At 51.7% G+C, this 15813-nt stretch overlaps 1 long non-coding RNA gene across 2 annotated transcripts in view; it reads left to right on the top strand.

Moving 5' to 3' along the window:
• The first annotated feature begins 4087 nt into the window (after positions 1–4087).
• LOC118154439 (uncharacterized) overlaps positions 4088–15813 on the top strand; it is a 39262-nt gene continuing 27536 nt past the window's right edge. Inside the window, exons 1-2 of one of the 2 annotated variants that reach the window (XR_008481985.2) lie at positions 4088–4249; positions 10778–10925. This is a non-coding gene — a long non-coding RNA (uncharacterized LOC118154439). Of the gene's footprint in view, positions 4250–10777; positions 12219–15813 lie in introns of those variants that run through there. The other variant, XR_013536624.1, reaches the window with a different exon arrangement.

The following is a 15813-nucleotide window of genomic DNA, read 5'->3' as shown; positions in this document are numbered from 1 at the left end:
TTCTTTAAGAGCCAAAGAAAAATAAAAAGAATGGGAAGGGGATTTCCAAATCGTTCTTTTCTAAGCATTATTAATTACGGTTACAAGGCAAGAGATTTTTAACCAATAACAAAGTTGTAAATTACCATACCACTGACTTTCAAATATTTCTCATTTGTCAGGTCTGATTGATTTGATTAATATTCCACTCTGAAATAATTTCAGCCGCACTTATAATCATCTACACTCATGAAGCAAAGAGCAGACTATCCCTGCTGTATGGGATCTGACCACTCTGCTTTTACTCTTAATGTGAAGTTTGGGGTTTTGTCCTGAGGCGGTGGTTCAGGGAAGGTATATGGGCAGTTAAGTTTCAGGGATGGAGTGGACTGGCATGTCTGTGTATGTTCAATTATTTACATGTAATCTTGAAAACTTTGTTCAGAAAACTAATTGTAATGAAAGAACAAAACGGCATCATTTCCTAGGTCTCCCGAACATTTTATTTTTAAAAACTGACTGACGATTCAAGGTTGAAGGAATTCTAAAACAATTCCTAAATCCAAGAAACTTATCAAAACCCTATTAATTCTTATCCTACAGGATGACATTTCTGATAAAGAGTGGGCCTACTCTCTGCTCAGACCTATGGACCTATGGGAGATTCGGGTTACTACTGGGGAAAAAGAGTGTGTGCCGGGCAAGAGGGTGGGAGGGGCTCAGCAGAAGACAGGGGCAGCCAGAAGACTCCACTTTTAGAAAAGGTGGTTAGAGTTTCCCAAGGTCCTTTTCCGTTCCATCATCATATCCAGAATGCAATTTTTGAAGCTATCCATCCCCGCTGCCTCCAATACCTCTCGAGTTTTAATCTTAATTATATTATTAAGTGAAGTACTGTGCTGTCAGGGCATTGAACATGATTTATGACGTCTGCCTATTAAGGGATCGATTGTGAATATCGCTACTATCATCTATCAATATTCTCAAGCCGGGGGTATTTCTCGCTCCATGGTTGTTATTTGTAATACCGAAATGATAGACTGCAGGCAACGACTATTTCTTCTTCAGAGGACTAGCTTTTCAGGCGCTGCAGAGAGTTCGTGTGGTGAACCAGGAGACTCCAGAGCTCCAACCACATCTCACACCCTCAGAGAGAGTTTAAAGGTTTTTTTGTTTTTGTTTTTGCTATTTTTGTTTTTTACTTTTGTTTTTTAATGTAAAAACCAGTGGATTCTCCTTTGGATCTAGTAGAAGAAAGCAAGCCAGAGTCGTTTTTAGGGAAAGGAGTAACCTCTGCAGGTCAATATCAGGGGGCGAGCATTTCTAGCTGCCAGGTGATTTGCAATCAGACTAGAAGGAAAAAATCCGGCAACCAGGCGCCGCTTCACAGGAAGATGGCTGGATGGGGGCTGCTGAGGGATTCTGGGGCTAGACTGTGTATTTCTGCAGCAGATGCCCGGTCGTACCTACGGCTGTGGATTCGGAGGTGACCAGTTTCTGGGATCAATTAAGACTAGCTGGCTGAGCCCCGCTGCATCGCCGCTTTCACCTGCTCCTACTTCCTCTGCAAAGGTGGAGGCGGGTGCGAAAGACGTAGTGGCCAGGCCCAGAGGAGCCTGAACGCAGAGGCCTTTTGTCTCCAGACAGAGCGCAGCTCCTGCTTTTTTCCACTCTCACGGGGCACGGCGCTGGGTCACTGGCGAGTCTCAGCCTCCTGCATTAGGGGGATGGGAGGAAGAGTCGGAGAATGGAGCCAAACTGCCGCTCTGACGGCCTGGAGCTGGAAGCTGGAACACCCCAGCGGGGTGGGGCGTGGAGAGCGGCCTAAGTGCCGCGCCTGGCCCCTGCCCTGGGTGCGCACCAGGCCGCGAACGCCGGGGGCCGCCTTCTGGGCTGCTGAAGCCCAGGAGCCAGTCAAGCGCCCTCTGGCACCGCGAGGGAGGCGCACCTCGCCTGGCGCAGCGTCGCTGCGACCTGGGCGGGAGAAGGCAAAGGGCGCCTGGCCCCGGGCTTGGCTGTGCGCTTGGCCTCGGCGCGCTGATCGCTCCCCACCTGCCCGAGCCTGGTCTCCGCGTCCCTCTCGGCTAAGTCTATGTTCCTTTAAGGACTTCAGCGCGAGGAAGAGCGAACAGGGCTAGAACCAGGTGACCTCCCTTCTGACCTGAAAGCCCGCAGAGTTGATAGCCACTGGGGACGGACTGGTGGTCAGGGGACGACTACGGGCAGGTAGGGAGGAGGACTGGGTCTGGCCCTTGGATGCCGGGAGCCCCCACCACCCCGGGAAAGGGAAGCAGAAACCTTGACTCCAGCCACACAAGGACACCTACCTGGCTGTCTGCCTGCTCTGGCCCAGCCACCCAGCTCGGAGGCCCACCCTTGGCCACAGTGGTTTGCCCTCAGACTTGGAAGCCCCAGAGACTTGCACATAGTAAGCGCTTAATAAATGTTAGGTGGCGACGTCAATCATTATTAGGCACATCCGATTTCCTCCAGGAGCATCTCCCCTCTCACACATTTATTCCAGGCCGGCAACTGCCTACCTAGCCAGGTCCTTAAGCACCACCACTCATACCCAGAGGCCCACCAGCTTCCTCTGCTCCCTTTGAGTCCTGGAGCTGCAGCCCTCCACCCCTGACATGCCAGAGGCCCCTAGAGTTCCCCCCTCAGGGTGTTTTTCAGGCATGGGCCACCTGAGCAGAAGACACAGAGGCCTGAAGAAGGGTAAGCAGGTCTCTGATATGCCTCACCCGGAACAGCACCAGAGGAGGGGAATTCCGGTTAAACAAGAAAATTCTGGACAAGAAGCTGATGGTTGGTCAGTTAAAGAGAGAGACAGAGAGAGAGAGAGAGAGAGAGAGAGAGAGAAGAGGAGAGGAGAGAGAGAGAGAGAGAGAGAGAGAGAGAGAGAGAGAGAGAATCCTTTAGTAAGAGATGGATGTGTGGGAAGAGTGGAGGGCACCAGGGTCAGGCTGATACAGAAGCAGCAATAGAGGCTGAGTCAGAGCATCGCAATGACAACTTTTTCTTTCAGAAAGAATTCTTTAGTTAAGCCCTTAATTGGCCTTCTGTGAGCAGTGAGTTGTGGGAGGTAGTGCCACTAAATATACATACAATGTCCATGTGATCAGATTTTTAATCATATATGAGCTTAATAAATAAATATGCTGTCTGCTAATTCTTTTTATTATCAACGATATTAATACTGTCTTGTTGTTGTTGTTTAAACTCGATTCTGGTACCGGCCAGTCCCGGGAGCAGCTGCAGGAGCCCAGGACTACTGTCACCTCCTGCGCTTCAGCTCAGACTTCAGCCTGTTCCTCTCCTCTTTCCTCTTCCCCAGATCCCCCAGGCTGATGGATATCCTTCGGTCGGGGCCCTTTTTAAAAATGACCAATGCCTTATCAATACAGACTTTCCATCCTCTCTTCGTTTCTAACCATTGTGCAGTTCGAAGAGAGACCCCGGCGCAGGCCAGGCGGCGCGTGTCACTCGGCCTGAATTGCACGGTAATCGCCAAAACCTTGGCCTAATTTGCAGCTAATGGATCTCGAGCGAGGCAGTCGGGAAGAAACCAGTGACTTTGGAGGGATCGGAAATTAAGGGACTGGAAAGAGGATGTGATTCATATCATTCTCCTCCTCCCCCTCCTGCACACAACCCTGTGTCTCCCGGCTGGGCCTTTGGGGACACGGCCCCTAGCTCTCCACGGCCTGTGCTCCTGTTGTTCGCTTCTCTCCCTGCGGACCACTGTGTCCAGGGCGCCCTTCCGTGTGCTCAGACCCCGCGCCCTCCGACCGGCTTCTTTCAGTCCCCGGGAGGAGGCGCTGGTGCCCGGGTCGGCCTCTGGTCCCTCCCAGCCGACTTCCTGGAGCCCCCATTCACAAAGCCCCTCTTGGAAGAGGCGACACACACACACACACACACACACACACACACACACACCGCACTACGAGAAGGGGAGTTTGATCTTGTCTCATTGGCGTCTCGGGTCTGAAAGGAAAATCGTTTGGGTAAACAGCCAAGCTTCCAGGCTTAACGCCCGGCTCCCGCCCCCGCCCCTCCATCCCCACCAGCTTCCCCCACTCCCCTTCAACCCCACCCGCCACCCACACTCGGCTCCGCAGCCAGGCCCCGAGCAAGCTCCGGGCCTCCAGGCGGGAGCCGAGGGCTCCCGGGGTTCAAAGGGCCGCAGCCCCGAGGGAACGCCCTTCTTGCCGTGCTCCTGGGGGCAGAAGCGGACTGCTGGGCGGTGGGACCGGCCTGGGCCACGGTAGGAACCGCGAAACCTCCCGCTTCCCTAAATAGAGCTGGTCTGGGGCGGCGGGCGGGGGGGCGCCGGGGAGTTCGGAGCCCAGAGGGCCATTTTCGCTAAGACCGATCGGAAGCCGAGCCTCGGCGGCTGGCTGCGCCTGGGGGTTCCACCACGGGTTCTATGGGGCACCCTGGGCCCCACCAGGCTGTCACAGGCGTTTGCACATTTGTGTGCATGATCACGGGCGGGGGCGTTGAGCCTCGGCTGGCCTCCTCGGGCCCCGCACACCCATGGGTGATTACCCGGCCCCCACCTCCCTCCCAGCGACCTCGGCTCCAGGAAAAGACTTTAATCTGATATTAAGCGTTTTCCGAAGTTTCTTTCCAAAAGAGAGTTCTTCACTTAACTGGCTGTAAACATAATTAATAGTTATTAACGTGCAAAAAATCCTTTGTGGTGTTTAAAAGGATAATGGTCTCTCTAGCTCACACTCTTAAGCATGGAGAGAACCTAGAAATTTGAAAATATCCTGATTAGATTATTAGAGCTGATTATACAGTGATTTTCCCCATTCTCTAATGAAATTCTTCTCTTTCCTCCCTTCCTCTGTCTCCTGTTCTCTCTTTTCCTTTTTCTCCCAGTCTCAATCTCGCTCTAATCCAGGAGTCATTAGCAGCACCCTCTGGCTACATGTTTTGCATGAGTGAAACATTGTGACATAGTTGTAATACAAACTCTGCCGCCTTGCAGTGCATCTTGCGGTGGGAAGTGTAATAGCAATAAAAATCATTTTTCATCTCCAGGCATTATTGGGTGGGGAAAGAAAAACCCAGAAAACCTGAATGTGAGAAGAAGAAGAGGTGAAGGAGAGAGAAATGAAGGGAGGGAAGAAGGGGGTGGAAGAGAGAAAGAAGCAAAACCTTTTCCAATTTAGAACACCATTTCCAAACTGTAGGAATGCACATTCACGCATGTCATTTTCTATGCTTTATTCTCCTCCATTTTTGTCCCAGTTTCTCACTGCTGGCCCTCAGTGGGCCCCATGATGCTCTTGGGAATTCCCTCTGAGCTCCCATTTTCTCCCATCAGCTGCCTTCTCTCCCGGTCAGCACCAACCCCCATGCCCAGGCCCCAAGACCCCCAGGGCTGGGGCCACCCCTCCTTAGCTGGCAGTTATTAGGGTTGCTCATTCAAGTCCTGCTAGGAAATTAGGTCCTCTCTCCTGTGTGGTCTCAAAGGAATCTTTCCTAGTCTGATGGAGAGGAGACAAGCCAGCCAGAAATCCAACCTGGCTATTTTCCTGGTGCAGCCATGTAATTTCTGAGCAAGATCTGAGAGCTCCTAATCAGCAAGGAGGAGCCCTGGTTACAGGGACAAGGGGCACTCACTCTGTCCCCTGTCTGCCCTTTGGAGGCTCGTCCTGCTAACTCAGGGGTCTGCCAAGTTTCAAGAAACGGTCTCTATGTTGAGATTACTCAGGCAGGGAAATACAGGGGCTTATACAACACCACACAAACTACCTCCACCCTATGGTCTCCAGGTCAGCTCTCACCGTTTGTAGGATCCACGGAGCTCCTTTCAAAAAAGGATATGAAATTTGTACTCAAAACTGCATTAGGTAAAAATCCCGTACCTCCCATCAAAACAAAGAAACCACAGAAATCCTCACTTGTCCATGAGAGAGGTGCTCCACTTCGAAAACCAAGTTTGGCATGAAACATTTGTTTTAACTTACAACACCCATCTCCAGGACTGTGCACTTTGAAAACAAATGGAAGTAAAGACTCACCAAATAAGTGGGTTACATTTTCTGTATATTTTGTGGTCGTGTCGATATAAGATTGGGGCAAACCTGTTAAGTTGTCAACTGGATTGAATACTGTCAAGTGCCCAGTTGCACCTTGGAAAGAAAGGCTGTGTAATTTGCAATTCTTGCCAGTTGCTACTTTCACCTGTGGATAGGTGTACATGTTGGGGGCTACATTTTGTGGTCATTTAGTCAGCAACACCGAACACTGTGGGTATGATGTCTCAGCAGGCTGGCGACTGGCACTGCAGAGCCCTTCTAGTGCTGGACTGACCAGAATGAATGCATTCTGTTGGAAATCATAATTGAGAAGGGATAACTTTATAGGCACCACCTCATGGGAGGTATCTGCATTGGCCTCAGCTGAATGACCCGAAATACACGGCGGCCGGAACTAGTGGCTTCCTAAAGCCCATGTCTCATTCATTTTATCGTTTCTAGGAAAGCAGCTCCCCAGCTTGAGTGACTCCTTTAGACGTGGTGAAATTATGCCTCTATATTTTTCTCCTCCTGTTACTTTCCCTTCATCCCAGTGCAGCCACTGTGGGATCTGTCGGTCGCAGATAATGGTTTTGAACCCGTCAGAAGGCCTGTGCGTTACGGCTTCTCTGAGGATTTCAATGAGGGAAAAAGTCCGGGTGACGTTCAAGTTAGGCTGCAGCAGGCTGGGAGGCTTGGCGGCGTCATTCCAGTTTCTGCAGCGAGGTGGCGCTCCAAGGTACGGCAGCGCTCCCGGGTTTTCGCCACCGAGCGCATCCGCCGCCGCGTCCCCGCAGCGAGGCAGCGGCCACCGAGCAACGTTAACACGGGGTTCTTAAACCTTCGGCGATGAAAGTCGGGAGCGCTCAGACCTTCCTAGGCCGAGCGGTCAGCAGTGTGGGCGAAGGCCCGAGGGCACGACTGGGAAAGGCTGGAGCCGGCGGGGAACGCGGTGGTGGCGAGGCCGCGGCACCCTCCACGCCACCGCTCGCGGGGGAATCTTCGAAGTTCCCGGGCGGGGCCGACGCTGGGGCTGCGGGTCCCAGGCTCAGGGAGCCGCGCGCTGCAGTCAGCCTCTCCCCGAGCGCACCAAGCCAAGCGCCCAATCCACCGCAAGCTCAGACGCAGCTTAGGGTTTTATTGTTGTTTTATTTTTCAAAGAAAAAAAGAAAAGAAAAAAAAAATGCGTTCTATCGTTGTTCCCCAAACTAAAAAAGAAAAAAAAAATCACAGTTTTTGGTTTTTCCTTTCCTTTCTTCTTTTCTCTCACTTCCTTTTTCTTCCCTTCCCTTTCCTTTTATTTTCTGTAGGTTTTTTTTTTAATTCTTCCCTCTACCTTCGTTTATTTTTTCTGTACTTTCCCCCTATTTCTTAGAGCTGGTGTGTGTGTGTGTGTGTGTGTGAGAGAGAGAGAGAGAGAGAGAGAGAGAGAGAGAGAGAGAAAGAGAGAGAGAGAGAGAAAGTGAAAGTATTACCACCGGCTGGTAATACTAGAAGACTTGGACAAATGGCAGCAAAACTGGAGAAACTATTTCGATAGATTGAACCGACTCCAGTGCGTATGATTTCGTCTCCACGCTTCTGCTCTTTCTGGGTGTCTCACAAGCTCTGAGTCAAAGATGACTGGGAAAAATGGCTCTCACCCCACCACTCCTCATCTTCGGTTGTAGGGACCCTTTAAAATCATTTTTGAAACAGGGATAGAAATAATAATAGTAATAGTCCCAATGAATAGCGTTTCCTTCTGGCATGAATTTTCTCATGGTTTTGCAGCTTGGTCAGCGGGACCCGAGGAATGCGGACGGGTGGCGCGGCTGCTAGGCTGGGGCCCTCCGGTCAGCAGCTGGTTCCACGGGAATCCCCTGACCCCTTTTGCTGTCCCCTTCTCTGTGGCCCTGGGTCTGGGGCCTGGGCCCTCGCAGCCGCCGGAAGGCAGCCGCTACACTTCTCCCTTGAGCCGAATTTCCGGCCACCTCACATTCCTTTAAGTTTTCTAGTATAAATGGAGGAATTTTCGGCCCAATTTAGAAGTCTGCAGAAACTCAAGGGTCAGGTCATTAGGAATGTTAACGCGGCCACCAAGAATTATAAACATGATCTGAAAGTCTCTTCCAATTCATTTCTTCAAGTATTTATTTGAGCTAAGTGATGAAAAGTGACAGTTGTGAAATAGACAGCTTTTAAAAGTAATGAAGTCAGATGAAGCTTTAACCTGTCGATTGCTATAAATCAGCTTTGAAAAAGAGGAATGAAGAATGTTATTGGAGCTCCCAACCGCCAGCATTTGCTGTGCGGGAAGTGGACCTGGAGTTGGCCAACGAGCACCCCCAGGAGAACGGACCCAGCAAGGCCCTGTCTCTGGAGTGTGGCCCTCAGGTGACATGCAGGCTTGGGGCCTGCAGTGCCCCAAAGGTGACATTTTGATGTGGGGGGGAGGAGGGCTCCATTTCCGCTCAGACTTTGCTCATGGGTTTGGCTCATGCAACGTGTCTGAGCAGGTGACTCCTGCCCTTGACAAAGTTGGGAATTCAGAGAAACTGTCACCCATGGGGCTGAACCTGGAAATATAGACCGGCACCCAGCCCAGCTCCCCGGCTGGCTGAGGGTGTCTACTTCCTTCTAGTCGGTTGGGGAAAGGCCAGGGCCTATATGACTCCCTAACTCTTATTAACCCTTTAGAAATGGTGGCAGCAGGGTGAGGAAGATGAGCAGACTCAATTTTCCCAGGGATGGGTGGGTTGGACCCGGGTTGAGTTATCTGTAACATTAAATGACTCTCTCTTGTGAGTGAAACCCAGGAAGGAGGGCTCCTGGGCTTCTGGGGGCTGAAGTCAGAATAAAGCAGGTGTCTGAAGTTCTTGGGGGGGAGGAGAGAAGGGTGGCATTCCCAACCTGCTCCCATCCAGAATGCCTTCTGAGAAACATGAACAGGTTGGGTGTTTTAAAGTAAACTTTATACCCTCTTTTGGAGATCTCAGTTCCCTGCAACTACAATTTCAAACATAGCCGGGCCTAGGGACCCTATCCTTTTAGCAGTGACTTCACCCCACTCTGTCCCTGTCTGCACTTCAAGCCTAAGGCGTGGAGAGTTCCCCGGGCCTCGCGCCCTTTTTGTCTGTTAGTCTCTTTCCCCCAAGACTCAGCGAGGTGGGGAGAGCACTGGTGTTCTTTGGAGAAATCAAGGTGTCCAACATTCTCCGAGGCGAGGCTGCTTGAGCTCCAGCAACAGGTCCTGCCGCTCGTTTTTCCCTGGCTCCTTCACTCCGCTCACTATCCAGTCTCATTTCTGGGGTCAAATGGGAAAGAAGAAATACTCCTCTACCCCTCTCTCCCTTGACTGTCCAAAGCAGCCCGAAGATGGCAAGGAGACTGTGCCTGGTCTTTGGGTAAATGCCCCGTCGGGTGGTTCCAGAAATGGCTTGTGACCTGCACTCCCCTCGGAGAAACTCCAGCTCGTGGCGGAAGACTCCCACTCAGAGGAGTCCTCTGAAGATGCGCCCCTGGAGAAAGTGCACCGCAGGGAAAGTGAAGAGAACCACGCCTTCCCCCGGGCGCTGGCCAGCGACTCCCCGGCCAGCGGGGCCGGTGGCTCCATTCGGCTCCACCCCGCCTAGTGACTTTCTGCGGCTTTGGCGGGGTGCGGAGAGGTGAAGCCGATCTCAGGCAGCGCCCCTCCCCTTGCAGGTCTGATTTCCCCTCTCTGGGGACATGGACGCAGGAAACTAGGCGCTCAATTCCGGTATAGGAGGCTCGGGCTCCCTTGGCGTCCAGCCCGCCCTTGGGGTTAGCTGGAGCTGAAACCTGCCGGCCTCGGGTGTCCTCAGCAGGCTGCCGGGCCACCTCCCTCCGCGCGTCCCGCTGGCGCCAGGGGTCCCCGCTCCCCAGGCTGGGGCAGCGAGGGCGTGGGGGTCTCCTGGAGCGGCCCGGGTGACGGCGGTAGGGGACCGGCCACTTCCATTTTCCAACCCCGAACACAGAAACTCAACGGAGGGGGCCGGTCGAGACTCCTCCTCCACTCCACCCCGAGGCAGCCCAGCTAGGCTAGCGGCGGGTCTCCGCCCGCCCGAGCGTTTCCATAAATCAGGCCGCTGGCAGGCTGCTAATTAGTTCGAGCCGAAAAGAATAGAAAGAGGGAGAGTTCCGTAGCGCACTGTGGGGTGGGGGTGGGGCTCAGTAGGTGGGAGATCAGAATTTCTCCAGGACCATTGGGGACTCCCTGGGGTACCTCAGCAACACCTCCGCCCAGGCCACCGCAGACCACCTCCCCCCAGCCTGGGCCTCCAAGCAGGGGCCTCGCGCTCACAAGCCTTCCGCACTGCGCGCACCCCCGCATTCGACCTGGCCCGCCCACCCACGCCGAGGCCCCTTCTCCCACTCACTGAGCAAGCCCGTCGTTAATTGACTCCCCTCCTTGCCCCCTGCAAGATCGAAAGACTTTCAAAACTCATCTCCAAGGGTTTCCTCTTTAAGCCTAAAGCTTGGAACCGCCGCCAGGCAAAGAGGGGAGCTGGGGCCGAGAGAAGAGTCGGTCACCTCTGGGCTTTGGGGCAACAAAACTTCCCCAACGATTGTGTAAGTTGTGGGATGCGAGGCAGCAACCCTATTCCTCCTCCGCCAGTGAAAGGCAAGACGGTCAATCAAGATTAGAAATAACATTAAAGTTGGATTATTGATTTCCATGTAAATTGCGAACGGAGAGACGTGGCGAGTCAGAGAGACTTCTGTTTATTTTCTCTTTTCCTCCCCCATCCATCTCCTAGCTCCGCGCCCCTCCCAGCCTTCCCGCCCTCAGCCGGGAAAGGACTCTGAGATGACATCACCACAGAGACCCGCGGCCTCCCCGCCCCCGGCCCCGGGACCCCGGAGCGGAGATTGACAGGTGTCGCTCGCGAGGACAATGCCTTCCAGGTGCCACCATCACAGTCCTGTCCTTCTTAACCCGCCCTCTTTGCCCCTTCCCTGCCCACTCTCATACCTCCCCCCTTTCTCCTCTGGGGGAAGTTCTCACATTCCCACTCTCAAACCCCAGCTCCTCGCATCTGGGCACAGGGCCCCAGGCCTAGAGATGCGGGCAGGGGGCCGGCACCGAGGGGCAGGGGTGGCGGAGGCTCCGCCTGCTGCCTGCCGTGGGCCGTTTCGAGGTGCCAGGAACGCCCGTAAAGGTCCCGGCGGTGGCAGCCCGGGAGTGGGCAAAGAGGGAACATGCGGGTATTTTAAAGGTACCAGCGCGGTCTCTGGACTTCCCTGTCTTCGCTCTCCACCCCCGCCCTCCCCTCCACAAACATAACAGACGCGAAGATAATCCTGCCATCTGGCAAATCCCAAATTTGGCGACCAAGCTCTGAAAGCAACAGCGACGGCTCATCCCGGCAGTAGGTGGCTGATCCTGCCGGACTCTCCGGAGCTGGGGCAAGGGTGGTGGGCTCTGCCCGTACCTGCCCCCACCTCTGCCCCATCCCTGCCCTGACCGGGTAGACTGTGGGTTTTTTCTCTCGCACTGGGCAGCAGTTCTGGGGGTCTGAAATGGGAGAGCTGAAAGTGTGGGGCTCCGGCCCCACTTCCCACCAGTGCTGCCTCAATGAGCTAAAACCCAAATTCGGTTTCATTATGGACAACCGAATGTAATTTATAGCTAGGCTGCCTGTCCGCGGCTATTTAGATCATTTGGTGATAAGGATCACAGTTATTAGATTTCTTCAAAGCCGATGGGTTTTTTTTTTTCTTTTTTTTTTTTAAGGAGGGCATTTGTGCTAAATTGCCCAGTGCTGGTGTGATAACTGTCAAAAGTTTGACATCAAAGGAGCTAATATTATTCAGTTACCAGAGAAGCTGTCTGTCTAAATAAGAATATCTTAATTACTGCATCACAAAGGTAGAAAAGGGGTCGGAGCTGAAAAGGGGAGAGGCATTCAGCCGCTCCTTTTGATGCGCTATCTATATTAGACCGATGCGCCGCTCTTAATCAGGCCTAGTCCGATTTCCTTTCCTCTCCCGGCCGGTCCTCTGAACTTTATAACTATATGTAAACACGTTGTCAGTGGGGACATAATCTTCTCAGGTTCTTATTAGAAGAAATTTCCATCCTCTCCGGTTCTAGATTAGGCAGTGGAGTCCGCTCCATCAATGAAGGGACTAAGGTTTCGTGGACAATAACGTGGCAATTGTTGATGGTTTGTGACCCATAAAATGTGGAGGTGACTGTTCTGGCTTTGGTATGTAATTATGCAAAACACTTTCCATAAAGACTTGCCATTCGATCTAATGGCAGTCCCTGCGGTCTATTTCAAAAAGGGAGGGTCTATGTACAGAGAGAGAAAAGTAACATTTGTTTTAACACAGGTTTTATAGGGGGGATGCATAAATACAAACACATCACATCGCCGCCCAAAGTATTTTTTCGAGTCAAATTAAAATAATTATCAGGGGGTTTAATAAGTTAATCATAGCAACACGGCTCATCCAAACACACAGGGGAGGAGGGGTTCAGGCTTCAGCCCACCACCTCTCGACCTGGGACTGTGCTTGAGAGTGGCGAGTCACCTCTGGGTTCTGCAGGGGTGGAGTCGCCTCTGTCTCCACTCAGTCCACCTGGGTGCCCGGCTGGGATCCAAAGCCCCGATCTGGGGCTGAGGTTGGGGGAGGGGTGGGTGACAACTCGACTCCAAAGTCTTGTCCCTGGAATTATTTGGCATGGGGCATTTTAACAAAGCAGCCCTCTTTCAAGAAGCGCACCCCCCGCCCCAATCCTATTTCCCGCAAGGGCCCTCAAGCTCCCAGGATTTAGGTACCCACAGAAAGCCTAAGTCCTGAGACAGGAATGAGTCACTGATTCGGGTGAAATGTCTAAAACCGGCGCCCAGGCTCACAGGGCCAGCAGCGGGGCACATTCCAAACAACTAAAGCTGCCCCCAGCACTTTCTCAAGCCACCTGAGGGTTTGTTTTGTTTAAAAAAAAAAAAAAAATTAAAAGTAGTAAGGAGAATTTAAAAGGCCTGAAGGAGAAAGGTGGAGTGATATGGGAGGGTCTTCACTGGCTTGGACCGAGCCCTGGCCTCTAGCTTAAAAAGCAAGTCTTTCTTTGGCATCCTACTGGCCCTTACCTTGCCTGGAGACGCGCCCCCACCCCGCACTCCCAGAACTGCTGTGCGTCGAGCTAGGAGTCCTCGCCATCAGCCGCACTGTGACGTTGCCGTGTGAGCCCCGCAGTCGCAGGCAACAGGGGATTTTTCAAGGGGGAAGTGATGATTAAAAGAGAGAATCATCTAAATATCAAAGTGACACATGCGGAGACCTGGAAGAAATGTTTAAGCTAATGAAAAGCAAATAAAGAAGCAGACACTTAGGCTGGGAAATTAAATATTATGTTTAAAATGATGCTTTTGTGCGGGCTTGAAGATTTCCGATTCATGTACACATAATAAACACTCAGGTTTGTCATCTGGAGGTGCAAATCTGAAAGATATTCCGACAAATGAAGTGCTGGCAGAGAGAGGAATAAAGAGATCGGTGCCTGTCAGGGGTCAGGCAGCCTGAGATTGCTTCTAGAGATCTTTTGAAAATTTCACACGATTGAAGGCTTAGGGGCTTCACTGCGTTCGCATTTCAAACTCAGATCAGTGGAATCACAATCAAAAATAGAGGTCTGAAAAATTTTGATGCAAAGATGGCCACGGGCTGCAGGGCTTCTCTCACTAGCTGGCTCTCTCTTTTTTTTTTTTCTTTCCAAGACAGACACCCTGACATGGCTGTGATCCTTTGGATGACAGAGTTGTCAGAAAAGAAGGAGAAAATTGCATCTTGTCTGGTAACTTCCTTTCAGTCAAAAGGAATTTAGAGTCTTATTTCCAATAAAAAAGAAAAAAGATGATTCATTTCTAGGAAGCATAGGATGCTCAAAAGAATCTCGGATTTCATAATTAATGATCTACTCCTCGACATTTAGGTGTGATTCACCTCTTCATTTATCCAGATTAAGATAATTTCTCACTCACTTTACACTCTGGCATTACAAAATTTGTCTCAATTTTCAACACTATCATTTGTATACACAGTCAGGTGTATGAACGTGATTACATGCATATGCACTTCAACATTTATGTGCACTCACAACTTTAACCCCCAGACCTGGACATTGGCCTGTTCGTCTGATCTTCTATGAGCGTTATTGCCCACCCCCCAAGATGTCAGCACTTTCCAGTTTGAACAGGACACAGAAAAATCAATTGTCTCTGTGATTGCTCTGGAGGGTGGGTTGGAAATAAGAGGACCTGGCCACTGGGATTCTATAAGACCAAATCAAACTAAGGAACTCTGGAATGGAAGCAGGCTGAGTAGATGTAGAGGAGCTGGCAAGACAGCCAGCGGACCAGCTGGAGAACACCTATTTGCTATTGGCCTGGCCAACTTTAGGGTGAGCAGAAAAAGGACCAATTTAGCATCAGTTTGTAGGTTGTATTTTTTACCTGACTGTTTTAGACAAATAAACAAGGTTTCTTAAAAAAAAAAAAAACCAATCTGAATGATAGTAAGAGTTTCATTCACTTTCAAACCAACATGCACAGATGTTGGATTCCTGAAACCTCTCCTTAAGTGCATACCTTAGGGGATCTCTTTTGAGGAGAGACCCCTCAGTGAAGAAAGACGACACTTGTATTAAAAAATGTCTCCTGTTTCCCGAATTACATACTCAAATCGTTAATAATATGTGTTGTTTCCACACACGGTCAGTAGGGAAAAGTGTAATAGTTGCTCTAAGTGGATTTATAAGTTCAAAGCTTTTACTCTTCCAGCTTCTTCAGGCTGGGGCAGTCACTACAAACACCTAGGAATTGGAGGTAGATGTAGAACCCCAAAAACTGCTTGGCAGGCTGGGCGGGGCCCAGACAAATAGCTCTGGTATGCCAAGCCAGGGAGGAGAACTTGGCCCTGGCACCCTGAGTTTGGTGACTCCAGGAAGAGGGCTGGGGAGGTGGAGAGGAGTGTGGGTGCACCTCAAGTCTCACACTTAGAAACATCCCAGACACCCACAGTTGCAATTCTGGTGGAGAAATTCCCACTCTGGAGCTGTGGAGGAAAGCAGCCAATGTCAACTGGGCAGCCACGATCCTCAGATCGGCTTCTCCATCCCGCCATACCGTCCACAGTAAAGGAATAGACAGCAGGTTCTAAGTGTGACTTTAATGCACTTGAGCAGAGGTATAAACGAAGGATAGTCTTCTCTTCGATGAAGGGCCACCCACCGGGCGCTCAATTTCGCTTTTTCTAAGTCTCCACGAAAGACTGAGGCCCCTAACCGGGCTTTAAAAGCGGGGTTTTCTGCAGTGAATACGATGGGGCCCGTCCTAGTGTCGAGGAGATGCACTAGAAGAGAAAAACGGGCGGCAGGATGACCGCACGGGAGCAGGGACAGGTAGGAGGGGACCCTCGGCCGAATGGGGACTGTGCCGCCTCGGAGCCCGAGCCGCGAACTGGCCCCAGCAGGAAGGCCGCGCGGCCCGGCCCGGGTTCCCTGGGATGCACGCCCCTGCGGGCGTGCGGAGTGCCCGGGATGTCCCCTGAACTAGGCCGGAGAAGGATTCAGATCCCCTCTGGTGAATGTGGGAGGCCTTGGGATAACTCTTCGTGAGAATGCAGAACTGGCAGGAGACTCGGTTAAAACACACACACACACACACACACACACACACACACACACACACACACACACAACGAGCGGTCCTGAGGGCCTCCTACTTTCCCCACAAAACAGGGTTTTTCTCCAGCCAGGAAGGGCGGCGAGACCCAGGCAACTTGGACC

The sequence above is a fragment of the Callithrix jacchus genome, chromosome 6 (assembly GCF_049354715.1).
Source record: "Callithrix jacchus isolate 240 chromosome 6, calJac240_pri, whole genome shotgun sequence".
NCBI classification, from domain to species: domain Eukaryota; kingdom Metazoa; phylum Chordata; class Mammalia; order Primates; family Cebidae; genus Callithrix; species Callithrix jacchus.
The sequence above is the reverse complement of the archived record's forward strand: the minus strand, read 5'-3'. Positions and strand labels throughout refer to the sequence as shown.